The 27,406-nt window shown below is 39.6% G+C and overlaps 1 protein-coding gene across 3 annotated transcripts in view; it reads right to left on the bottom strand.

Moving 5' to 3' along the window:
- Positions 1-27,406, bottom strand: part of KLF12 (Kruppel like factor 12) — a 424,035-nt gene that overhangs the window by 198,229 nt on the left and 198,400 nt on the right. Inside the window, exon 4 of one of the 3 annotated variants that reach the window (XM_036011296.1) lies at positions 20,444-20,587. The exons of the other annotated variants lie outside the window; for them this stretch is intronic. The gene's annotated coding sequence lies outside the window, so the exon portion shown is untranslated. The remainder of the gene's footprint in view (positions 1-20,443; positions 20,588-27,406) is intronic. 3 annotated transcript variants of the gene reach the window in all.

Genomic DNA, 27,406 nt, shown 5'->3' with positions numbered 1-27,406 from the left:
GCACTTGTAAGGAAGAGAAATTTTGTATCTCAAGCCTTGGTCGAACATGCATGTAGGCAACCCACTTTCTGATTATCCTCTACCTATCCAATGATGGGGGAAAAGAAATGAGAGACCAACAAGGAACAAAAGCGGAGGCATGAGCGCATCGCCTACCTTCTACCTTTTGGCATTATAATCTGTGGCAGTCCCACGAATTACAGAAGGAAGCTGAGCTCAAAAAAGTTATCCAGTCGTGCATGGCAACTGAGGAGAAAGAAGACAGATGTGCCTCTGATGGCAACAGCTGAGAGCGGTAAGGGTAAAAAGGTCATGTTACTGTCACGCAATGGGGCTGCCCAGGTGACCACCAGCCGGGGTGCCCTGCCCCAAGGGGCACTAGAAACTTGTACCATTGGCAGACGGAAAGGAAACATGGCCGCCCTGCCTCAGCAGATCTTCTGAGGAGGTGGAACGAAGCTGGTCATTGGCTGGATGGAGAATAATGAACGCATCACTGAGAGAGGCAGTAGCTGCTCTCTTGGGCAAAGCACGAGCCCAAGCCAGATCAAACCTGAGAATGTCTCTCATCACTGCCTCGTCTCTCTTCCTCCCCACCACTCCCACCCACTGCAAAAAGGGATGAAAATGACCCAAAGGCCAACACTGCCACCCCCTTCCCCACAAGACAGGCCAAGGTGGTGAATAAGCAAATAAAGTAAAAGAGAAGAATTTACTTTCTTCCTGAGACACATTTGCAAAAGAAGAGCTTAAAGTAGGATGTGACATCTGAAAGGGAACTGAAAACTTTTTCCTTTAAATAACCGAAAGTCACTAATAATCTATAGAAAACATTTGAGATGAGATGTCAACTAATAATGAGAACCTAGTAGACAGAAAAAATATAAAATAATTTTGTATTTATACTTTATCAAATTTAGATGGTTTGATAAACTGATTTGAGATCTAATCACTACAAGGGGTTTAGCACAGGCATGAGAGTAAAACCATCCAAGTGAGACAACAGTGTACAGAAGGGCTGGCACCAGGTCTGACCTCCGCATATTCAAGACAAATTTGTCTATGCTATTCCACAATATTCAGTAGACAAATTGATTTCATTCCTAATGACCTCTCTTTTCAGCAAGTTTTATTAATTGCTGGTCATGATAACTCCAAAAACGGTATCTATAAAATAAAAGAACACATCCTAAACCTCTTAATACATTTTTTTCAGTGTAACACATTATCACATAATTTTAAACTTCAGTGGAATTCATTTATTCACGGTTCTACATCTAATGGCATGACTACATGGTTTCTAGATAAAGTCTTATGCAACTACATCATTAGTCATGAAAAATCTCACTAAGTACATAGATTAATGATGCTGAAACTACCAGTTTCTAACTTCTAAGGAAAACCAATCATACATAGTAAGAAATTGGCTTTGGCCAACATTACAATTTAAATCTCCCTTTTGTAAAAAAAATGAAGACAATTCAAGGGTGCTGCCAAAATTAGTCAAAGATCTATATGTTTTTCCGACAGTGAGAACATTGTATTGGTCTGCTAGATGTATTATTCGTGACTACAAATGGGAGCGTACAAACCACCACTCCGCACACATCCGAATCAGAACGAAATTTTTGTTGGCCCATCTGCTTCAAGTTCTATGCCAAGAACCAAGAAAAATCTTGGAAGTCTGAGAGCTAGTTGTAAAAACAGAAGATAAATTCTGAGTCCTAGACTTAGCCTGGAAAAACACACCAATGACAACTTGATTAATTCAAAAGCCATTTTGACGGAAGTCTTTTTCCCATAAAAGAAGTAACAGACTTCTCTTAAACAGCTTGAGTGCATCCCCACTACACTCACACACCAGAGGCCGCTCCCTCCACGGTTATGCTGCCTGTTCAAAAACTGCATATGTGTTCAGCAAACGCCCTGTAATTAGCTCTGGCTTCACCTACAGAGACAAGCAGCACAATGATCTCAGGTTCTTAATATTTCTTTGAAATTTATTTCAAAGCTGTGCTCGACAAATCAGTTAGAAAGCTTCAGCGAAGCGGTCCACCCACGTTCCACAACCTTTCTCCACCTAATGATAATTACAGTCTGCAGAACAGGCAGCCTCTCTAATAAACAGCCTCAACTTAAGAAGACAGATATCTGTAGGGGCCTTTCTGTTGCCATAGAAATATTTTAAGGCCACCTTGTCCTCAGCATGAAACATTACCTTCACATTAACCTGCTATTAAGGGTGTGTGTGTGTGTGTGTGTACGCACTGGGCTGAGGTGGGGGTGGAGATTAGCCCAGATTATAGGATAACTCACTCCGTGCTGATGGTGACAAATGATATGTGGTCCTTAGTTCTAAAACATTCCCCCAAATGGAGAACACAAATCTTCCCAGTGACAGCAGCCCCTGACTAATGGGTTCTTGCTCCCTCGACTCAATTGGAAACTTTCCTATTGCGGCAAAGCAACAAAGATCAGCCAAGAATTCTCCATATCCCTTCTCTTCATTCTGAGCAAGGGGTGTTTAGGGGTCAGTGACTTCCTAAAGGAAAGGTATCCTCCACAGTTTTGAAGTAGGAAAATAAATCCCATCTTGTCAACCCAAACACGAGAGACATTTTAAGAATCATTAACTGGGATGAGAGCTGAAATACTCTTTTTCTTAATTATTTTAAAGGTTGTTTTGAAAAGAATTAAATGAACTTCCCCGAGGCAAGTTCATTTGTATTAGTTTCACTGATGGCTAAAAAATACAAATTCATTTTACACATCTGTAAATACGTTCAGTGGAAGTTCCTAGCATACCATGTGGAACCATAGGTACAGAAGAGAACTTATCTACAGTGCATATATTTTAATGTGCTTGTTTTTAAGGCCCTTTAAGTATAAGATCCTAACTAAATATAAAGGATAACTTAATAAATAAAATAACAAAAATGTAATTACTTGGGCTTTTATTATCGAAAAAGCTGACAGTATGTCTGGGAGCAGGCAAGGAGGGAAGGAATGGAGAAGTGTTAGAAGGGTAAGAGATTCACAAACAGGTGGGGGATAAAAATTTTTAATACTCAACTACTTTGACATAGGCACTGTGTTTCTTAGTCCCTTTACCTACCTAAAGTGTTTCATTCAAGGTTGTCAGGTATTGTTATGGGCCTGCTGACATATGTTGGGTTAATTATCTCTAACAAACACCGTGGGAAGAGGCGGAAGTAGAGCATCTTTCCATTTTCACAGAAGCAGATACCAAAGCTCAGGAAGATGAAGAGACTTGCCCAAGTTCACGGACATGCTCCCAGAGCTGACAGGAAGTGAAAATAACTCTAACGCTAGCTCTTCCCAGCACTGCATTATGGTATTACTTCAGGTGCAGCGTGGTGGCCGCACGTTACATTTGGAAAGGTTCTTCAAGCACACAATGAAGAAACATTCTCAGCGTACGGTAACCATTCATTGTGAAATCCAAAAAGCAAAGATTTCTTTTTTCTATTCTTTTAATGTTATTCTCAGAGATAATTCCTAATTGTATAAGGGATAAAAATCCACTCCCTCAATAGCCCTATGTTCCTTCGTGGAATTCTAACACAAGGACAAATCTAAAAATAGCTGCTGTCCCACAGTCTGACCTGAGTTTTGTTTTGTTAATGCCATTTCTTTGAGAGAATCGGAAGGCATCTCTCTGTATAATCTCTATTAGTTCAGTGGGATACAGCTGCTTTATTCAGATCAGCTCCTCTGCATGTGCCACTGAAAAATTATTTCTATAATATTTTAAACAAGAAAGTTGGTCCGTAATAAATCAAGACATTATACTTTTTCATCTGTGCTGACAAGAGTTTGTAAGTAACATGATCTGAAAGAAGATATTGTCTCACTTGGCTGAAGTCTAATTGATACATTAATTTTTAAAGCAATACCATTTTTTAAAGAGAGGCGCTGTCTGTGTGTGGCCTTTGAGTGTGCCAGAGCACACTGAGACAGTGATGAAGTGATCTTCACGTTAAGAGACGGGCAATAAGCACTAAAATTAACCACAGAGCCGGAAGTCGTATTAATTGTGGCATTCCACAACACACGATAAGCCTGGAAGTAGGGCAACACAGGGAAGTAAAAGGGAATGATGAATTTGACATAACATTTGAAAATATTCTAAAAGAAAAAAAGTGTGGCCATCTTTCTAAGGTTTCCATGTTAGTGTGAAGAATAATAGGGCTTGTACCTAAAGTCAAATTCAAGAATAGGACCGTGTAATTATTTTGAAAAGTTTCATGATCCACACGCGAAGTCATAAATTTCTCAAATAGACAGATCAACCAAATTTTAACAATTGCGTGTGTGAGCAAGTTAATGCTCCAGAAGTTTCAAAATCTACTGCTCTTGGGTTCAATCTACAAGGTCAAGCTAAAGCCACACATGTACTAATGAATATAAGAAAGTGGTTCATGTCAAGAATGACCACAGCCAGGTATCTTTAAACAACAATTACAACAGAGGCTTTCAACAATCTTCAAGCAAACCTCTGGACAGCAGAGAAAGGCAAAGACAGACCTATAAATACAGACTCCACAGATAAAAAAAAAATAAGCAATCAAAATAATCTCAACTACTGACTCAGAAAAAAGTACCAGTCATGTTTAAAGGTTCTACATATTAATTATAGCTATTAAGGATCATTAACAAAACCTGCTAGCCTACAATTCCTCCTCACGCAAATGAAACAAATTTGTTTTCTGAGTTGTGCAGGTTGGTTTATGTAACAATCATTACTCCAGAATCTCTGAAGTTGTCCCCTTGGATCATTCAACAGATAGCAAATTTTCACTGAAGAAGGCAGAAAAATGTGCTATTTGAATGTATCAACCTTACGAACAGGTGGAAACGTAGTTTCTCATGTGTATTTTATTTATTACTTAGTTTATTTAATTTTGATTCCATTAGCCCATGTAAAATTTGGGTCCAAACAGGCCAGAAGACATGTCACAAATCCCAGCTATTTCTGAGAAAATTATATCACTTCAGTTTAGTGATCTTAAAAATTACTATAATTGTATTCTGGGCCATTTTATGACAGGACTGCCATGTGATTTCAGTGCCTGCATTTGCACCTGTGTTTACTGTTTTGCTTGTGAGATGTTGAGACAGAACCTGAACACCCAGGGTTGATTTGGTGGGAAAGGAGTGGAGGTGGATCTAACAGTGATGCCTGTGAGGCAAGCACAGGCCAAGTGACAGCGCTGGGAGCACAATGACGGCTTCCCAGCAGTGCGCACCGAGAATGTAGCAGGAATACACAGAACCAGCAGGCCAGGGCTGTCAGGCTCAAACAACACCCATGCTTCCGCAATCAGTAGCCATTCATGGTGACAGCAATTTACACTCGGCAACAAGGCATCATCCATCACAGGCTGATATTAATATGAATTTTGTAGGTTTCTAAAATGTTGATTCTACTTAATTGGCTTATCTGTCTCATTTGTATAGTTATAGAGACCCAATACACAACCATTTGAAGCCTGTTCTTCATATATGCTTATTTAATGCAATAGTATAATCATACACAATTTTAAAAGTATTTAAGATTTTTTCCTGTTTATAAGGAGTCCACTTAGTACTCATATTTAATCTGCAGTTCTACAGTTCACCAATACTCTTCTGTTATCCACTCACCTCTGACTTTCAAATTAATTGTTTTACTTGTACAAGTGAAAGGCTTCCGGTCTGTTCTGCCTAGCTGAAATCCGAGGCAGCACTTAGCTTTTTTAATTGTCATGGGGCTTCATGAAAATAAGTTCTTGTCACGGCTAAGCATTCCATTGCTAAATTGGTCACCTGGGTAGGTAACAGTACAACAGCTTTAGAAGCATACAATTAGGAGCGAAACCAACGTACGTGTGCCCAAGTCCAAGAAGTTCTACAGGTATTAGTTCCTATACTCTTGCCATTGTGAATTTATGTCAACAAGAAAATTTCAATTCCAGGGATTTAATTGCCAGTTAATTTAGTAGCTGAACTTATATCGTATTGTCCTTTTTCATTATATCATGTAATACACAGGAGCAGGGAACATGCTAAAATACTCCACTAAAGTGATATCTATGCAAGTGTGTGTATATGTGTGTGCATCTACATATACAAATATATATACACACACACACACAAATATATATATTTGATTGCTTTTTAGTGAGGAAGGGGAGAGAGACAGACAGACATCAACTGTTGCTCCACCTCCCTATGCATTCACTGTCTGATTCTTGTATGTGCCCTGACAGGGAATCCAACCATGACCTTGGTGCATCGGGATGATGCTCCAACCAACTGAGCCAGGGCCTACAGTGATCCTTACATTTTTAACTCTGGATATATAACAAAATAGAACTTTGTGATTGTATAGAGCATGTTTCTTCAGACCCAACATAAGAAAATATTTAAATGCTCACAGAAATAGGCTCTCTCATAAACTTTTTACTTCAATACACCTCCATACCCCCAAATTTAATTAACCTGTCTAAAACCCAACATCTTTTCCCCATAATTGTTTCATCTCAGCTCCCCAGCTTTTCTCAACTCTTACGTTCTAGTCATAAAATCCAGAGTAGAAGTCACTCTTTGAACTGATTTTTTCCTTCACTCTCATGTCAGCTCCCTCATTTCTCCCACTGGATTTTGATTCAAAGTGTGTACTGATCACCTCTTCATCATTACATTACATCATTAATTCAAGCCATCTTCCCACACCACAGTGATGGTAATCGAACTCTTAGCTGATGTCACCAGCTCCAGGTTTTGGTGCCCAAATGCTCCAAAAATAGAAAATTAATGTATATTCTCCTTACAAATACTGCTATATGAATATTTGCATTTACCCTACTTGGGATATTTTGTACAACCTGAATCTTTACATTCATGTGTCTGACCAGTTTTAAAAATTATCAACTAACATGTGTTCAAGTAGTAACTCTCCTTCATTCTCTCCCCCTTTGGGAAGTCTGAGAACATGGACGTTATACGTTTAGATGTTTTTGTGTTTCCACTTCCTTTTCTCTCTGTATTGTTTTCTGCGTAAGTCTTAGATACATTTCCAGTTTATTCTCTTTAGCTCTGATTTACCTTACTTCTTAACTTTTATAAACATTTTCATATCTCCACAGTGTTTTCCACTTTTGGATGTTTTTCATTTAGTTTTTTGTCATTCCCAATAGTCCTTTGTTACTTGTTCACTTTTATGTTTCACCCTTCATTTCTTTAAACTTATACACAAAGCCATTCTATTTTGTATATTTGATAACTCCAATTTCTTAACTCCTTAGATGTTGAGCTCCATTACTTTGGCTAACTTCCACTCAAAATAGCTCATCTGCTCAGAAAGCTGGTGAGCAGTGGCTGCGACCTGCTTAACCTAAACCTGTTAACATCCTGTGAACCTGTACAAGAGCTTGCGGGAGGACTTCCGCGTCCTTCACCTGACAGTCAGGCTGCTAATGACCTAGAGACGTCTTAGCCCACCCCAGATGTCCCAATTTAATGAGCATCTCAAGTTGAGAACCTCTCTATCGCTTGTCCAAGTCTCCATATGTGGATAGCAGTGTTTATATACATTTGCCAACAGAGAAATCAGCATTCCAGTTCTCACGTTTGCTCCTTTGTTCGATTTAGGTAAGGGCAGTGGAAAAGAGGCATGTGTTAGAGATTGTCCACTACTTAATCCCCTCTGACGCACCAAAAACTGTAGATATCAAGGATGGTATTGGTCTGAAATAAAATATTTCTCGCTGGAAGCAAAAGTCTATATTCTTTTCTTTTTTTTAAAAGACATGTTAATTTTTTTTAAAGATTGTATTTATTTTAGAGAGATGGGGAAGGGAGGGAGAAAGAGAGGGAGTGAAACATCAATGTGTGGTTGCCTCTAGCATACCCCATACTGGGGACCTGGCCTGCAACCCAGGCATGTGTCCTGACTGGGAATCAAACCGGCGATGCTTTGGTTCACAGGTCTGTGCTCAATCCACTGAGTCACACCAGCCAGGGCCTATTATTTCCTTAAACTGTTACATCAACCTGTTAGTTTTTTCTTTGAAACATTTGATGGCTCTTTACTCCTTGGAAGACATTAGTGTTCCCTGCCTGGTGGTCAATATATTCACGTCTTGTATCTATCTAACTTCAATTTCTCTAGGGGCTTCCTTCCATCCTAATCACACCAGGCTCTGTATGGCTCCCCAAGCCTCCCAGGCCCAGTACGTGTTCTGCTTCTGATCACACAGCGTTCTCCCCTCTGAACTACCCTATCCTCTCTGCTCTACTGACTTAAAATCTGCCCAGCTTTAAAGCGCAGCTTAGACATGCTTCCATTCGTTAAACTTTGTTTATTCCAATATTTCTCTACTCTCCTCAAATTCCACAGTCTTTTAAACTGAAAATTTAACATAGAATGCTACTTAATCAAGGAATTTTAAAAATATAAAGATTCTTATATATATATGAGTCACCTTTTTCCTTTTGTTTTTACTATCGTCACATGAGGACATGTTTATTGATTTGAGAGAGAGAGAGAGAGAAATATTTATATGAGGGAAACACCCATCAGTTGCTTCCCATACACACCCCAAATGGGGATCGCACAGGCAACCTACGTTATGTGCTTTGACCCGGGACTGAACCTGCAAACTTTTGACATATGGGATGATGCTCCATTCAACTGCGCCACCCGGCCAGGGCAACCTACTTCATTCTCACAATTACAATCAATCACCATGCAGAGTGGTTAAGGACACAGAGGTACTAGAAGGCAAAGACCAAACTAACACCTCATTCCTCATCACCAGTCCAGGCTCTTACACTTGGCTGGTCTTCCATACCTCTATCTCCCCTCTGAACAAGATCGCTACATTCATGGCTCCTCCACAGAATAAAAGCCAAAGTCATGACAGTGACCCACACGGTCTGCCCTCCCTTCCTCTGACCAGCCACCAACCCCTCTAGTCACATCACTTCCCACATCTCTCTGTTTTTTTTCTGCCTAACACGAGGGCCTCTTTACTGTTCCTCAGACACGAAAGCACAATCCTCCAGGCCTCTGTACTAGCTTCCAACCTGACTCAGATGGTTTCAGTCTAGGTGTCTGCTTGGCTTACCCGGCTCCGCCCTTCAGGTCTCGGGGCAAGTCTCCTATCAGAAAGCCCAGAGCATCTTATTTATAATCACCCCTCCTGCCTCACTTTAACCCCCTTGGATGTTTTCATTTCTCTGTATAGAACTTCCCACCTGATATCTATTTAGTGATTGATCTCTATACGGACTTCCACACTCCCCAAGTAATGAAGTGTATCACTGTTTATTTCACTGCTTTAATCCCACACCCTGAAACAATGCCTGGGGTATGCTAGAAACACAATCTAAAATATTGACTAAATAAACAAATAACTGAACGGCAACAGCAGATGCAGTTGTTTAAGTTGTGTTAGCACTGTAGCCACGGCAGCGTGTAAGATTGCACACCCTTATACAGAGCTCACCGTGCAAGGGAAAACAAACCAGTCATGAGTACTTGAGCAGTAGACTGAGGATTTACATATGAGATCTTTCATGGAATTACAAAGACTTTGGAAGATAAACTTAAAAGATTACCTTTGATCCCCAAATAAAATTTGTGTAAAGAAAGGGTTCCAGCAATATCAGTGAAAGAGGGCCCCATTTTTCAAACAATTCCACTGTTACTACTGTTTTCTCATGTGTACCAATTTTGTCTTCCTCTTAACTTCCAAAGTGTGTACTAATACTGCCTTCTGAACTACTTACAATAAAACACAGGTCATCTATAATAATCTCTCAAAGATCTGGAAACCTGTTAAGTCTCTATACATGTCCGTTCCTCCGTGGACTAAATACTCTCTTGCCTCAGTCATGCTTATATGCAATAATATTCAAATTCCTCACCATCCTGACCACTGCATCTGAAGAGACCCCATTTTTTTAAAAGTGTACTGCCTTAATAGGTCAAATGTGGTATTTTCAGACCAAAGTCAAGAAATATTAAGAGTCATGATATCCAGTTAACTATCTGCCCTCTACCTGCATGTAGTGAACATCCATTGAGTCCCACACAGGACTTACCTTCTGCTAAAAGAAGAAAATCTTTGAATATTGATATTTACCAGTTTATGAATCTACTTAGTGTTACTCTGATTCAGTCCACATTTTCCCATCCCTTCTCTACATGACTTAAAGCCAAGTTTCTTTTTTTGTTTTCCTCAATGGCTTGCTGAAATCACAAAGTCTTTTGTTTTTCCTTGATCTATTTATTCCAAGAATCTTCTCAGGTTATTTTGTGTATCATTATCCTATACTTGTACAGTTCTTTATACTTTATAAATTTTTAAATTTAAATTTTTCAAAATTTATTCCTCTGGATATATACAATGGCTCAGCAATTCAAGGAGAATAGCAGTTGTTATGAACAGATGAGAGGGAACTCACAGAGGTTACAGCATGTTGGGTGTATGGCTGGTATTAAACCCCAGGGTTTTTTCTTTCCTCGTTTGTACTAGGTATCCTCCCCCCCGCTCTTTTAAAGGAAATATCCCTGTTCACTCCACATTAACACAATCTACTTAATACTATTTTCAAAAAAAATTGGAGGTGGGTGTAGGGAGATTAACAGCAACTATTATACTCTGTAGTTTTTGGAATCCTGTATTTGTCCTACAATAAAAATTAGAACATTTGATAAAACTAAAAACATATTTAAAACTGATTTTAGTCTTCATGTGTTCTAATAGACAAGTACCTAAATGTATCAGGCCAAATTTTGTAATCAAAATACAAATGTAGCCCTGGCCTGTGCGGATCAGTTGATTGGAGCATCCTGTAGACCAAAGGGTAACGGTTTGACTCCTGGTCAGGGCACATTCCAAGTTGTGGTTTGACCCCTGGTCAGGGTTTCAGCAGGCAGCCAATTAACGTTTCTGTCTCACGTTGATGTCTGTCTGTCTTTCTTCCCTTCCTCTCTCTCTAAAAGCAATGAAACCAGTGTCCTTGGGTGAGGGGAGAAATAATACACTAAATTTTATTTAATTTAAAACAAACAAAATACCCTACAAATATAACATTATTTAATAAACTAAAGCCATAGATCTTTTTACTTGCATTAAGGGTGACATGAATATTAGCCACAAAACTTTTAGCTAATGGGAATACTGAACTCTATAACAATGAATTCAAACTCTTGACTTAAAAAATCCCTTATAATAGTTAATAAGAGACAAGAAGATAAGGTGTGGTGGTATGTAGATAAATGAGAAAATTATTTTTCATGTCTTGGCTTATTAAAATTAAAAAGTTACATTAGGAAGCTATTTCAGCTTTTGATCATAAGGTCAGTGTAAGATGATAGGAAGGAAGTAATGACCACAGTCTAACCTTTAACCAGACTCATCAAGAAAAAAAGAGAGGACCCTAGTAAATAAAATCAGAAATGAAAGCGAAGTAACAACCGACACCAATGAAATACAAAGGATTATAAGAAAATATTACAAACAACTATATGCCATCAAGTTGGACAATCAAAAGAATGGATAAATTCCTAGAAATATACAGTCTTCCAAAACTGAATCAAGAAGAATCAGAGAATTGAACAGACAGATTATGAATAGGGAAATTGAAGCAAAAAAAAAAAACTCCCAACAAACAAATGTCCTGGACTGTACAACTCCGCAGGTAAATTTTACCAAACATTCAAAAGAACCTCTCCTTCCCAAACTATTCCAAAATATTCAAGGTCAGGGAAGACTCCCAAGCTCATTTTAGGAGGCCAGCATTAACCTAATTCCAAAACCAGATAAAGACACAACAAAGAAAGAAAGAAAGCTATAGGCCAATAACCCTGAACATAGATGCTAAAATCCTCAACAAAATATCAGCAAACCAGATCCAACAGTACATTAAAAAGGTCATTAACATGATCAAGTGTGGTTTATTCTGGGCAGGCCGGGTTGGTTGGGACAGTATCTGCAGGTCAATAAACATGATTCACACATAAACTAAATGAAGAATAAAAACCATGTGACCATATCAATAGATGCAGGAAAAGCATTCGATAAAATCCAGCACACATTATGATAAAAACTCTAAGTAAAGTGGGGACAGAGGGAACACACTTCAATGTAATAAAGGTCATATATGGCAAACCCACAGCCAACGTCATACTCAATGGACAAAAATTGAAACCATTTCTCTAAAGATCAGGAAAAAGACAGAGATGCCCACTTTCACCACTCTTACTCAATATAGTACTGGAAGTCCCAGCCACAGCGATTGGACAAAAAGATATAAAATGCATTCAAATTGGAAAGAAAGAAGTAAAATGTCATTATTTGCAGATGACAAGATAGTATGCACAGAACCATAAAGATTAAACTACTTGAACTGATAAATGAATTCAGTAAAGTAGCAGGATATGAAATAAATATCCAGAAGTCAGCTGCACTTTTACTTACCAATAATGAGGTACTGGAAAGGGAAACTAAGCAAACAATCCCATTTACGATTATTTTAGTGTTCTTTTCCTAAGTTCATTCACAAGATTGAAGTTTGCCCATTTTTCTTTGGCATGGCCTTAGAAAAACTCACCACGCTAACCAGCACACAAGCAGAGGTTCCCACCAAGTGGCATGCTTTTAAGCAAGTCCCAGTGAAATTTAAACTTAAATATTCTGTTATGGATACTGTGTTAGGTGAACTGTGTCCCCCAAACTGGTAAGTTGAAGTACACCCACATATTCTCCAGTGCCTCAGATTGTGATCTTATTTGTAACTGGGGTCCTGGTAGATGTCATTAAAGAAGTCATACTGGAGTAGAGTGGGACACCAATCTGGAATGCCCGGTGTCCTTAAAAGAAGGGAAGAGCCCCAGAGACAGAAATACAGAGGAGACAGAGACAGGGATTAGTGTAATGTATCTAACAAGCTCTGGAGCACCAAGGATTCCCTCCTGGCAACCACCAGAAGCTAAGAGAAGGAGGAAGGATTTCCCTCGCAGGTTTCAGATGGAGGAGCGTGGCCCTGCCGACCCTTGAATTTCAGGCTTCTGGCCTCCAGCACTGTGAGAGAATAAATCTCTGTAGTTTTAAGATACAAAGTTTGTGGTAATCCTTTAAGACAGTGTGCTAGGAAACTACCACATACCCTGACACAACACATCTCCTTCTTAACTCAATCTTTTATCTCTTCTGTGTTTTATTGTCGTCCTCCTACGATAGCAAACTACTTACACTGCCCTCACCGCAACATACAGCTTTGTGCTTCCTCCTCTTTGCTTGCAACATTCTTTCTCTTCAATAGCCTTCTCCTACTTCACTTCATTAACTTATTTGAAACTCATGAGTTACCTTCTGCAAGAACCCTTCCTAATCTCCTTCCCAAGTACAACCTACGCTTCTGTGACACGTCTGTGTGCCCCATCAGACTGTGCCCTCTCCCAGCAGTGGATGCTTCTCGTCCTCCTCCTCCCAGGATGAAACTTAACATGAGGACCACAGTATCGGGTGCACAGTTGAACTGCTCCTATCTGGCATTTCCATGGACTTTCCTTTCTTTTTCATATCACCTCTTCTTTTTGTCCCATGCATCCATGAGTCATCGATTTTAAACATAACAAGTAATTTCAGGGCCCTTTTTCCTTTGAAAAAAGTCTTAGGTGCGAAAAACCTAAGAAAGTTTTGAGAAAAACCAGTTGAGGCAACATTTGAGAGCCACAGCCCAGCCAGTTACAGAGACCTGGGCTGTTCCTCATATTTGCTGTAATGTAATCATCGCCTGTATGTCGAAGTCTGCATTTCATTCACCTGGACTGCCTGGACTGGTGGTCAGTGAGCAGGCTGGCAGAAGAAGCATTCTGTAGGTCTGAGCACGAACATGAGAACCTTTTCCTTCCATCGGTGAGAGAATTCTCACCCTCTGTGATTCTCACAGAGAAAAAAAAAAAAAAGCTGGGGTGGGGGCCTGACTGGAGGGGTCAATAAATAAAAGAAAGCACTGATGTTGACAGTGAGCAAAATAGCAGATTTGAACTTAGAGGGAAAATACATGTTTTTCGTACATTTAAAAGAAAACAGCTTAAAATATTTATTTATATTTAGAAAGTACTTTTATGTATAAATTAATATTACCTATGATATATTTTCACATGTTATTGTTTTAACTGCAGCACTTTTAACACTGTCCAACATAGGCGGCATATGTCAAATTTCTAAACGTGGGAAGTCAAACTTTTCATTGCATTTCAAACAGCTGTATAAACTTTTCTTGTTAAAAGAAAATAGGTAAAAAAGAGACAGCCCTGCTAAGTGTTTTGTAAGAAACCATTTACATTGCATATCTATGAATTAAGTAAATTCAACTTTAATCTTTGCTCATCTCTGGCCGGCCCAGCCCTGAGTCTTCAAGCATCTGGTGTGCTTCGGCCAAGGTCGTTTACTGGCCTGCAGCACCTTCCCTTTCACATCCTCTACCCCAAACCACTTCACCCTGACCTACATAACCCCGCTTCTGACCTACCTCTGATTTCTGCTTCCGATCCCTCGAATTTCCCATTCCAGGCCTTTCTCTTGCCCCCCTGGCCCTGATGACTCTCTGAGGTCCACCAGCACAACCCCCTGGCTCGCACCCCGAACAGACCCCCTCTCCCCACACAGGCCGTGCTGCAGATCATTCTGCTGTGACTCCCAGCAGCCACGAGGGGACCAGTCCGCTTGTTCTCAGCGACCTCGAGCCTGATGTGGACCCCACTGCCGGAGAGCTGTGGGCTACGTCCCAGCCCCAGGAGCTGCACTAAATGAGACATTTTCACTGACTTCTACCTCCACTGTGCTTAGAAAAGGGTACATAATGGCATACAATTAAATATAATTTACATTGAACAATCAAATGGACTTTTTCTTTAATAAAAATGAGTATAAAGTTACAAGTATCAAAAAATGAAATTATTTGGCTGGCCTTTAACAATAAAGCATGAATCTAGAAAATCGAAACAAGGTTGGAAGTCACTCTGAAGAACCTCTTTGTGTCATTCCTCAAGGGGAAAATGCAGGAGACGTGACTCAGGGCTGTCATTTCCCATCGTCTCCTGACCTCCTCTGTGCCATTTTGGGGGTGATTTTTACTTTGAAATAATTTTAAAGGGACATAAAAAATACAACAAGGTATAAAACCTCCTGTATACCCTTCTACCTGGATTTCAAATTGTTGCCCTATTTACATGTATTTGTACACGATCACATCCATATGCTTGATCACATATCTCTTGGTATGTTTGTATCTATCTAAATGCATTTGCACACATATACACGCATAAATGTATATATATACACACACACAATTGTAAAGATGTACAGAAACATACCCATTTTCTCTTGACCATTTGAGAGTAAATTTCAAACACACTGCCCCTTTATTCTCGATACATCAGCATGTACATACTAAACACAAGTACACTCTGTCAGACATAGTCACTTCACGGTCTGAAACCTCTTATTTTTACAAACCCAGTTTTTTTGTACTTGCCCATCCTGCTTATCACACACATAGATGATAGCAACATACAGGGTTCAAGAGCCAGGCTTTCGGTTTATACCAGGCACCAGGTTAAACTCTGTTATTTATTTTAGTTTCTTCAACAACTGCCGTATCTTCCATGGGACTGAGTTTCTTTAATAAAAAGGAGAATAATAATAATACCAAGGTTTGCTAGAATAATTAAGTGAAATAATGTACGTAAAATGCTAAATCTAGCAAGTAAGTAACGGAAGCACACCAGCTAGTGTAATTCTTCCGACGGCACTCTCACGCTGCTGCTGGGCGTGAGCGCTGCACGTCAGAGACGACACCCTGTGCCACCCGTGTCCCCGCAGCACGCAGGGCAGGGCCTGCATGTGGCAGATGCTCAGAAAGCAATTTTTAAAATAATTTAAAGCTTTTGTTCCTGTTTTATGTTTTCATTGTTCTCAATTTTTCAATTACGGTTGACACCCACTATTATATTGTTTTCGGGTGTCAAACAGTGATTAAACACTATTTAACTTACAAAAAGATTGCCGTGATAAATCTAGAACCCACCTGACATCCTATGTAGTCATTAAAATATTATTGACTATATTCCCTAGGACTTTATCCCTGTGACTACTTTGCAACAGAAGGCATTTTTTTTTAATGAAATGGAATAAAAAAATGTTAGTGGCACAACATTTATTCAGCTTTTCCACGGCCAAGTCACAGTGAAAAACAAAAAATATACCATTTCTGGCCTTTCTCCGTCCTTAAGGGCTTCAGTCTAGTTAAAAAGCGTGGCCGAGTCACAGAGCAGCTGCCCTTTAAGCGCTCAGTCCGGTTAGAGTGTGTATGGCTATGCGTTTCGCTCACAGACAGAGGGAGGGAGGAGGATTGAGGGAGCAGCACAAAAGTGGGTGCTGACTTGGCAAACACCACTGTGAATGACTTAAACTTAAAACTTATTTTCCGTCCTTGATTTTTTTCCCAAATACATTTTCCTCTGCAATTTTTCTTCTTTCTTTTTACTCCTACTCAAATATTTGTTTCCATGGCAATATGCTTCCACCTTGAAATTCCATCACTGGAATGTCTGCATTCAGTCTACAACTATTTCCCTGGCTCTCTTTTAACTTGCTCCCGCAAAACTGCAATTCTCTGCTCCGCGATGTAGATGAACTACAACTTAAGGCACAGTTCTCGTCTCGTCCTTCAATGCTGTACAAGGGTTCTCACAAAGGATTGTTCTAAGTACATTTTCATATGTGATAATAAAAAAATAAACACAAAAAGAATCGCGCAGGCTCTGTGATGTGAACTACATAGGATGCAAGCTTTTTACCCAATACAAAGACAACATTTGGAGAGCGACTTAACAATTGAAACCAGAAAAAGGGAAGACTGCCAATAAAAGAATGATCCAACAGGGACTTATTTCCTACCACCTGACCCTGCGTTTATTTGGCTAGACACTGGGTTTCTCCTGCCAGGACCTCAGACTTATAAGGGAAGCCTAATTGCCCCTGAGGTTTTCCACCAGGGCACGCTCAACCCTACTCCTACTGACGCTCCAGTGTTGCTGCACTCACTCTAAATCCCTCAGATCTGAGTGGTGCTGCCCAAGTCCTGAAGATCCAGAACACACCATTACCCCTGAATCGATGGTTGACTTGGCTGTTCTGAAAACCAATCAGACTGTCGAGAACACCTGCCGTACGCCACACACTACATAGGCGTCCTGTAAACAGACTGTTGGTAGCAATGCACAGAGCAGGTCCTCCTCTCGGCTCCAGAGAGCCAACGGAAGTCTTTGTAACTAACCCCGGAGTACAGCAGGGATGCACGAGGCCCCCAGAAGCCAAAGGATCACTTTCAGGAAAACTTCAAAGTTGACAGAGGACTCACAGATTAAGTTCTGGTGCTTCTTCAAGAATTCTAATGCAGTAAGCTCCTAACCAAGCAAGATTTACCATTAAAATTTCTAGAATTGTTATCTACCAATAGGATTAATACCCTAGATAAATGTCTGACTCCATGACAGAATGTTGATTGTTATGGCAAGACCTAATGCTGACCACACCATGATGACCTATGTGTATGACCTCTCTAGATGGAGCAGAGACAACCTGGATTCTCTCTGTTGACACTGCTTAGCTACTTCTTTTTTTTTTTTTCAAGTGAAATAAAGGGGGAGAGAGAGAGAGAGAAACATCAATATACGGGTTGCCTCCTGTAGGTACTCCAACCAGGGATCAAACCTGCAACCCAGGTATGTGCCCTGACAAGGAATGGAACCCACAACATTTTGGTGCCTGGGACAATGCTCCAACCAACTAAGCTACCCAGCCAGGGCACCCTACTCATCTTGGTATTAGAAAAAAGAGCTGTCTCTCTCTAAATCTTAAATCTAGAACAGAGTCACTAGAGAACTAAATAAACCTTTCTTAAATGTAAATTCCATAAACATTTAAAATTCCCTCAGCAAATTAAAATTGGCTGTATCACTTTGTATTCTGCCCTAATGGGTCAAATGATCCTGTTTATTTTATTACTGCATTTTACTCAACTTTAATTTCTAACTACATTATTAACGTAAATACTCCACACTGTCCTGAATTAATCCTTAACATTCCATTTGAAGGCATCGAGAGTGCTGGGCATTGTAATCAATACACCACGAAAAGCAAAACAGCTCCCCAAAGATCTGTGATGTTGGAAAGCACCTGATGTCACTCCTCACACGAGGCGCGTCCTGGTCCATCAGGGGTGTGCTTCAGCAGCCTTGGAAATCTCCTTGGAGTCTACACCTTTATCTAAGAGACAGCCAAGCTGATTGCTATGACCACTACAGATCTTTCTCCTTTAACGTTCCTCAATGTGGGGCGAGGACGACGTCCAGCCAGCAAGAGCAGTTACCCCAGACAGCACTGAGAGCTCCCTGTCCCGACACACCCTGTCCCCTGCCAGGGGTGCCACTGTTGGCATCTTTCTCCTCAAGCTCAGAAAAAAGGTAAAGTAGTTTGAAAACCCTTTTCTTAACAACACAGCATTGCCAATACTGTGGACAGTATTTAGTGTTGTGCATACAAAATTATTTATGCATAAAACAATAATATATGCGTAATTATATGAATATGCATGTATATAAACATAATATATACACATATCTATATTTCCTGTTTATACGTATAAATGTATATATGTACAGATATACAACGTGCATTTAAATATGTATAACTACATGTGCATATGTGTATGTGCAGTGTGTAAGTGTGTGTGCACATGTGCATATTTAGTTTTTAAAACGCACTGTAGTCTAAGTGGAGCTGAGCTGCCTGTGGGCCAGGCAGAGCAATGTGTCACAAGGAAATTCCAGTCCAGTATTCAATAAATAATTCAGACATTTAGTGAAGTCTCTCAAACAAAAAAATTAAATGTGATTATAATACGCGAGCTTCTAAAATGCTCTTTCCCCCATTTTTCAGAATCTGAAACACTTGGCAGATCTGCCCCTCCCCAACCACCACATTTGGTAGCTCTTTTTAGCTCTTCTGCGCAACCTCCCTGCCCTGTCCCTCCCTGCACACTCCTCAATTACCCTCTCACTCGGCAACACGTTCTCCGCCCTTTCGGAATAAAGCAGAGCTTTCCTGCTATTTCGCTTCTACTCCCAGCAGCACCCTCAAAATGCATCTTCCCCGTGTTATCCAGATTCCGTGTAACAAAGGCCCACGACCAAAAGGAGCTGGCGAAACGGAGCAGCTATGTTACCTACACAGTAACATGTTTCCCTACCTCACATGTCCACCAGAACACACTCAAGGTAACATTTTGCTGCCTGTGTGCAGTGGGGAGAACACGGTTGGTTAAGTTTTGGCATCAGATAGACACACCTTCTGAGACATAACTGCTTGACTGAAAATGTTGTAAGTAGAATCAAATGTCATCACAAATGTTAAAAGACTGCAACAAATCTGTTAATAAACACAGGTCTCACCTGCCCTGCCAATTCAATAGTATTTTCACATTAACTCAGGCTTTTTAGCTTGATAAGTTTCAAAGTAACTGGAGTATTTTGAAAGCACCTCCCCCACTGCCTAAATAACACACACAGTGAACACCCACGCAGCAGGATTCCTGGACACCGTGCCTTTCTAAGTTATTCCAGTTGTCCTCTCTACCCTACTCCTCGGAGGAAGGAAGTGTCCTCTTGATTTCTTAAGAATCAAAAAAAATATTAAATCTCTATTATCACACCTAGACGTTGTTTTAAAAAAGGAGCTTCAGAATCTGTGAACGTCCTACTCAGTGTTTCGTAGGTCCAATAATTAGAATTCTGTTTTTAACTGCACAACTCCTTTTATTCATGGAGAAGTCATATGCTTTGAGAAGCACAAAGAATCTGAGGGATTTCTACTGTTGTATAAAGTTGTTTTTTTTTTATGCCGAGTTTTCATTTAACTGAATGAATTTATTGCCTAGTTTCAATTGCATTGTTTTCCATTTATATTGATATGACAACCTTCAAGGGGTATAAAACCTTAATATTCTCAATACATCGAAAATCACTGTGTTCTTGACGATCTTTGCCTTAACCATTTCACATATGGATTGGAGGTTAAAGTTGTTTACTTGTTTCCTTTCCTCCTTCAATGGTGTGTATGTTGGAAATCCTACAGATATTCTCCTGGTGTCATTCATAGACCATTTGTGTATTTCAACTACACTATAGGACAGAAGATGAGCTTAATGTGTCTGTATCCACAGAGAAGACCAGCCAAATCCAGAGGCTAGCCTATTGTAAACACGTTTGCAATATTTGATCAACAAAGACATTGCCAGGTTTTTTTCCTCAGTGATTCTAAATTCCTAAGAAAGTTCAGACCACAGAAATACTACCCACCTTGAGATGATTTCAGCCAGCCACAACAATACCAGTGACAGACATCATAAGCGATTGTTGCTATTTTGCAAACAAAGGTAAACAGTTCATCAGTTTTCCCATACCTCCAGAGAATTCACAAGTTTGTGGCTAAACAAAAAGGCACTTGCCAGGGATGAAAAGAAAAAGTAAAGTAGAGAAATTAGATTATTATTGATATAATTCCTATTTTAGAAAACTTAAGTTAAAACTATCATCTTCTCAGTAGTTCAGACAGAAACATATTTAAAAAAAATTTAAACATTTAAATAAATATTATTCTCCTTTCTTTCCGTTAGACTCCCTCTCTCTGTCTCTCTCTTACACACACCATATTTATGAGACAATTTTTTCCATCTTAAAAAAAATGTTACCTAAAGAAATTACTCACTAGAGTCTTTGCCTTGATTCTTAGCTAACATTCCCTCTCATACACACTCATTCCTGATTGCTAAGGAGCGACAGTGGCAGAGAAATGGCGCTGCCTGAGGGAAATTAGAGATGAGTTGGAAAAACGAGGGGGGAAGTGGGCGAGGAGAATAGGGTGACATGGGTCTCGGAAGATTTTATGGAAATGGCTCATTTGTTTTGTTTTGTTCAGGGTGGGGAGAGGCAATCCGTCTCTCCTTACAGCCGGGAGAGAGGAGGACTCTCTGCTCCACCCATGTCAGAGGTGAAAGATTTGGGGTTCCATGTAGCAACTTCTTGACACTATGTCATGGGAACATAAACAAAGAATCTCAGATTTCAATCAGGTTGAATAAATGTTTAAAAAATAAACATTTGTTGAGAACCCACTTTATGCATTGTCATAGAAACTGTGCAGACTTCAGCTCACCCAAAAGGCCTCTGTTGAAACTTAAAAAAAAAAAAAAAAAGACACCTCTTTCAGTGAGTAATTAGGGCTCCTGACGGGCCAGGAGAGCAGAGAGACTATTGAACCCAGTTTCCCTCTGCAGGGGGACCCTCAGTGCGGCCCAGCAGCCTGCTGACAGGCTGGCAGAGGTGAATCGGAATCCAACATCACAGTTTGACTGCAGTAACGAGTATCATTCTGTACAAAAGAAGAGGAATCTTTGGAGACATCATTTAAATGCCAATTTCCATGCTTCCTCTTCTAAGTTATGGCACTTATAACATCAATATTTTAAAACAGTTCAAGTATTTTTTTTAACTTCTAAATGAGTCACTTGCGCTCTTAGTAGAGAAGAGGTAAAATAAAATGTCAATGACCAAAATGTGAACTACTTCAAAGACAAGAGGTAAGTACATTTCTCACGATTCGGTGGTAATTGGCTTAGAACTCGCAAACACCACGCTGCACCTGACAGTGGGAATTCAGCGGGCTCCAGGGGATTCAAAGGCTGCAGGGAACTCGGGCCCACCACTAGCAGCATCACACTAACTGCACTTGCTCTGGGATTTCCTCCCGACTCTCACTGAGCTGTTAAAGGAGCCATCCATGCCCCTCAGGATTGACACATATCTACTCACCAATTCAGGCACTGAAAATCCCTACGGTGTCTCCAGACCGCCCACTGCCTCCTCTGACAAGCCCAGTGCCACAGCCAGGACAGACCTTCCGTGAGTGCCACAGCAGCCGTGGGCGACCTGCCACTGCCCCGTGACAGAAGGGGGCGGTTCTGTGATTTAGACGGTAGCACCTCAGAAGTCAAAGTCACAGGAGCCTAATGAACCAGAGCCCGTATTACCTCCCTCTGAATCAGCTTCTCCAAAATGCTGTAGGAATGAGGTTGACAAAAGGAATTTGCTGAACACCCAGGTTGTTTTTTCCTATTCCCAGGGATTCTGCTTTGGCGGGTCTGGTCAAAAACCCAAGAGATTTTGCAGCCGCGGTCAGCAGACCACACCGGAGAAAAGGCTGCCTTCCATGCACCAGGTTCCTATATCCTGAGGTGAACATACCCTCACACCGGTTCCACGTGGCTTGCCATCTGTCACCTGTGTCATGCCAGAACACCCGCACTCCCTGGCCATCCCTTAGGAACCACTATCAAACTAAATCACTCTTAAGTAAGACTTAATTACTCAGTTTTCCAATGTGAAAAATGATCAGTATACCTGTTCTATTCCACCTACTCATTGACCTGATACAAACATCAACTTACAATGCACAAGAAAGCTCTGGAGCATGCCCAGGATGTCGGCAGTTGCACAGTGGAACTCAGGTATAGACAGCATGGCCAACTCTCCAAATAATACAGTACATCAGTACATAACAAAGTGTGGTATCCTGAAAGCTGAGTAATACACTTCAATTCATATTTTCAGGGTTCTCCTATGTATATCTGTTCAATGCCCCTCCCCTTCATTTTTTTAAATGACTGAATGAATAAATGAATACCTGAGAACTAAAAAGCTATTCTAGAAGGATAACTTCTTTTGCAAAACTAATCAGACTAAGTCATTCTAAATAATGAAAAACAGGGAATGGTTCAGTTTTAGCTCAGGTGGTCTCTCTGCTTGAATTGCCTAAGTAATCGGAGCTTTGCAGAACCAGGCTAAATTCACTGTGCATCTATAGGACTTACGACTTCAGGAAAATGCAGAGTGTTGAGAATCACAATCACACCGTTGTAAGACTCTAACTGAGAATATGACAGAGTAGCACTCAAATAATTCTCCAGGTCTTTAGAAATAATGCCCCCAAAGCAATCCCATGGATTATGCCCACAGTGTTACACACAATGGTAATGAATTTATATTAGATAAATGAAATGGCATAAAACATGGGAAAGGGTGTGAAGCATGAAACTCAAATGTCTAACCACTTTCATTTAACACAGCTTTTATGTTAACAAATATCAATAATTCCAAATTTACCTAACTGCTGCTGGAACAGCTGAACAGGCTTGAAAATTCAGGACCACAGAAAGAACTGAGGAACAACACAGCTGAGAAGGGGAGGGGAGGGGAAGGGGAAGGGAGGGAGAGAAATCTGTCATATTGCAAGTAGAAGAGTTCCATTGTCCAAATAAAAGGCTGAATTATACCATCTTTTATTCTGAAAAATCTGCTCTCCGATGGAGGCCTATTTAACAATAAGCCCCATTCCCACCGAGGTTTTTCTACACCATCTCCACCAATGCAAGAACATCCTTTCATGTTCTTTACACCTCCCCTCCAAACTCACATGCCAAGATCTGCTCTCATCTCCTGCTACATCAGGTCAGTACTTCCTGGGACTGACACTAACGTGCACCACTTACATCCATGATGCCTTCTGGGGACCGTGTCTGTCCACAGTTTCACTGGAAATCCTGGCCTGTATACATACTGGCAGTTGAAATATGTGGACCATTGAAGTGTTAGAAGCCTTGGATTATAATCTCATGAGCAACTGCTACTTACTATCTCTAGGTTTCAGACAAAATGACTGCATTATTATGTCCCCAATTTTTCATATGAAAAATGGTGATCACAACACACTGTTCTCACTGAATTTATGCAAACATCAAATAACACGTAAGGAAGAACTCCGAATTATGCAGGGGATACACAAAGATGCAAGGCAGTACTGTTGCCACTGTTTTTCTTCAGACTTCAGACTCTGAAAAAGCCAGAAGTACATATCCAATACCAATAAAATGCAAGGCTAGATTAGCCAGAAAGAGATTATTTCAACAAATTTTTTCTCAGAAACGGTGATAGTAAAATAATAAGGATGATTCTTCCAGACCTGTAATATCAATGATTTTCTGTGACTGTTTCATTTAAAGTATTTCTAGCATTTATTCAATAGCAGCCTAGCATCACAGAAAACTTTTTTTTTTTTAAGTTCAAACACAGCTCATTCTGACCCTGAGAAACTGTGTGATCTTGGAGAATTTACTTAACCACTGTTACTCAAAACTGTCCTCATGGTGAAGTAGAGAGGATCACTATGGGATTACCAGGAATGTTCGGTGAGATGATGATAAAAATGACCAGACATGTAGAAGTGTCCATACATGGTATACTTCATGCTATTCTTATAGGGAAATTTAATATTAGGATCATCTTCCAAATTAGCTGCGAGGCTCCTTCAAGTCAGAATACCGCCTACCTTGATCCCTAACAACCTGAACAATACATTATTCTTTTGAGACTAAATTAACAAATAAATTTACTGGAAATCAAGCTGAGAGTTAATACCTATAATGCAATTTGAGCTCAAGTAAGTGCTAAATTGGGTGGGTAGTGATTATATATAGATTCAGTAAAAGTGCAAAGAAGAGAGAGATCAATCAGAATACTTTATAGATGAGTGATTTCTGTCCTGGGACTTGGAGGATAACCATGACCTTGGAGATAGATAAACTATAGGAGGAGACAGGAAAAGAGAGGGTATTAGGAGGAAGCAACAGCCAGCAACTAATAAATATTATACACACACACATATAGTCCTTTATCTTCCCAGAAACTTCACGAGGTAGGTACTATTACAATCCCCTTTCTTACAGATAAAGAAACAGACAGAGAGAGATGAAGTAGCTTGCTCAGGTCACAGAAAAAAAAAGTTGGAACCAGGACATAAATACAGTCTAGCTCCAGGGTTCATAGGCTTAACCACAGAGAGTCATCAAGGTTAAGTCTGGCTATAGCCTGGATATATTTAAGCAGTAAACTGAGTATATATCACTGTGTCAGTTGTAAACAACAGAATCCTCTCACTAGTTTAAGTGGATATATACATATATACATAATTTTTAAAATAGCAGTTCAGAGAATCTTTTGGTAAGTCAGAGAGCCAAGCTTGAATACTACTTAGCCAGAAAAATATATGGGTGGAAGAAAGCCAAACTACATCATGGACGTCTTCCAATGAAAATACCACTACTACTATCTTCCAGCATTTGTTGCCACAAGAACTATCACAGCCTCTTCTCAAGAGCCAGAAGTTCCTGATGCTGCACTTAACCAAAGAGCAGTCTTTTCATGAGCAAGCAGCCTTGCACTGCTACCTTTTCCTCCCCCTAGTGCTAAGTGCAACTGACTGGCAACAAGTCCATACCCTAGCTGCAAGAGAGTCTAGAAAATGTAGGGGGGTTTTGTTTGGTTTGCTTTTTTTAATGGTTTTATCTACAGGAGATTGGAATCACAATATGGAAAGCTAACAGAAAGTCAGAATGATAAAAGGTCACAAAGTCCACTACACACACAGATTAATAAGTAGTCTGAGAGGTTTGGGTAAATGACTCCATCCACATAAAGTAGGATCAGATGATGTTGGTACAACTTCACTTCATTTGGAAATAATTTACTCTTTTTAACAAAGACCATAGTTGTCCTATAACACTGAGACATTTTCAAGCATAAAGATGTTAATTCATGCAATTCAAAAACTAGGAATATCAATTACTTGGTGACGTTTCCCCCCAACTATTTCAAAATGTACAGCATAGTAAGATGCATCATTTTTCCTATAAGCACAGCAAAAGATATTCATTTAGGATGCTGGCCATATGTTGGGTTGGCCAAAAAGTCCACTTAGCTTTTTTCCACCAAATAAAAGTCACATTTTTAATTTTTACAAAAAACTTAATTGATTTGCATATTTTGAGTATGTCAGTTATCTCTGGATATTGGCTTTTTGTGGGTAGAGGCTCATCTTACATCTTCCAATATGTAAGACAGCCCCACAGCAAAAAATAATTTGGCCAAAATGTCAATAGTACCAAGAACCTTTGCAAACCACTCTTGACATGTTCAATCATTCACAGCACCTACTCCATACACTGCACAAATCTTTATTTTTTTGCATTTCAGTTGCATTTTTACCTTTCTTGAAATAATAAAGCATAGTATGCCCGAAACATTGTGCACCTTCCATCTTCAATATTAAAATGGTTGCACAAATATTTACCAATTCTGTTAAGTTTTTTAAATGTATGCTGATAGGATGGCTGTCACACCATTTAATGAAATTGTTTTGAATAAAGTTAAAGTGATAGGTCAATTAGACATCTGTATGTCCTCTTCAGAGAACTGACTATTCAGGTCCTTTGCTCATTTTTCAATTGAGCTGGGGTTTGGGGCTGTTTTTTTGTTTTTGTTTTTGTTTTGGCATTGAGTTTTGCAAGTTCTTTATAAATTGTGGATATTAACCCCTTTATCAGATGTACTGGCAAATATGTTCTCCCATTCTGTGGGTTGTCTTTTCATTTTGCTGATGATTTCCTTTCCTGGCAAAACCTTTTTAGTTTGATGTAGTCCTACTTGTTTATTATTTTCTTTTGTTTCCCTTGCCTAGGGAGATATATCCAATAAAATATAGCTATAAGCAACGTCCAAGATTTTGCTGCCAATGTTCCTTCTATGATTTTTATTGTTTTGGGTCTAACATTTAAGTCTTTAATTCATTTTGAATTTATCTTTGTGTGTGGTGTAAGAAGGTGGTCTAGTTTAATTTTTCTACACATATCTGTCCAATTTTCCCAACACCATTTATTGAATAAACTGTTTTTAGCCCATTGTGCTTGCTTCCTCTGTCGAATATTAAGTGACTACAGAGTTGTAGGTTGAATGGCAATATAACTTTATTTTTGTGTAATAAAAATGCGAAATAAAGTGTTTTTATTTCTAGTTCCTTATGTTTCAGGAAAGTTAGCTACATATGATGCAATACAATGTTTCTGAATAAAGTCTAAGAATACAGACATAAAGAACACATTTCTAAATGTGAATTATGGGTAAAGCAGGTATACTGTAACAGAAAAATTAATACACATTATTTCTATTGTGGTAACATAGATTGGCACAACCATTTTTAAACTGATGATGGAATCATATGGAATAGCATAATTCTGGGGCATCATCAATGTTAAACTTTTTTTTCAAGATCTACGTGAATTTACTGTAATTTACATACACATAATATTTTATGTTATGAAATAAGGAAAATTCAGATCAACAATACCAATTAAAAGAGCAGGTGCTTTTTAT

This window comes from Phyllostomus discolor, chromosome 11, assembly GCF_004126475.2.
Source record: "Phyllostomus discolor isolate MPI-MPIP mPhyDis1 chromosome 11, mPhyDis1.pri.v3, whole genome shotgun sequence".
Lineage (NCBI taxonomy): Eukaryota > Metazoa > Chordata > Mammalia > Chiroptera > Phyllostomidae > Phyllostomus > Phyllostomus discolor.
The sequence above is the reverse complement of the archived record's forward strand: the minus strand, read 5'-3'. Positions and strand labels throughout refer to the sequence as shown.